The 612-nt window shown below is 38.9% G+C and overlaps 1 non-coding gene across 1 annotated transcript; it reads left to right on the plus strand.

Moving 5' to 3' along the window:
* Positions 1-275: 275 nt before the first annotated feature.
* Positions 276-348, plus strand: TRNAA-AGC (transfer RNA alanine (anticodon AGC)). Its single transcript has one exon. It is a non-coding gene; the product is annotated as a tRNA-Ala (tRNA).
* Positions 349-612: the final 264 nt, after the last annotated feature.

Raw genomic sequence — 612 nt, forward strand, 5'->3', positions numbered from 1 at the left:
AGTCTCATCCCAACTCTTCTGTCCTCATCGTAGTAGTATTTAGGTTAGCTGACATTTAAAAATATAGGTTATTTATATTATATTAATGGAACTGGCTGACGAAGATATTAAAATGAAAAGGTATTAACTGTGAGTCCGTTATGGAAGCCGAACTGGATGCACTGGTCCTGTGTTGCGGGCTGCCTACCTTTCCGCGCCGTAAGGTTCCCTCTTGGCACACACTCACTGCGTTCCAAACGGTTCCAAATGTCAACTACTTTCGTAATTTGGTACCAGGGGGCGTAGCTCAGATGGTAGAGCGCTCGCTTAGCATGCGAGAGGTACCGGGATCGATGCCCGGCGCCTCCAAGAATTTTATTTTATTTTTTATACTACTATTGGGCTCGTTATTTCTGATTTAGTTATACATTTTTAAAACGAATGTTGGTGATGTTCGGGTATATTCGTGAATACCCTTACGTTTGAATGTAGTACTTTTGATTATTAGGTTTTTCGATATGGCAAAGCTTATTAGTTGTACTCAGTTTGTTTTTGAGATTACTTTATTACATTTTAACCATTACAAATAGCGAGAGCGCATTATATCTTTCTTTAGTTGTAAGATGATATTGT

The sequence above is a fragment of the Halyomorpha halys genome, unplaced genomic scaffold, assembly GCF_000696795.3.
Source record: "Halyomorpha halys isolate HHAL.00 unplaced genomic scaffold, Hhal_1.1 Scaffold1161.1, whole genome shotgun sequence".
NCBI lineage: Eukaryota > Metazoa > Arthropoda > Insecta > Hemiptera > Pentatomidae > Halyomorpha > Halyomorpha halys.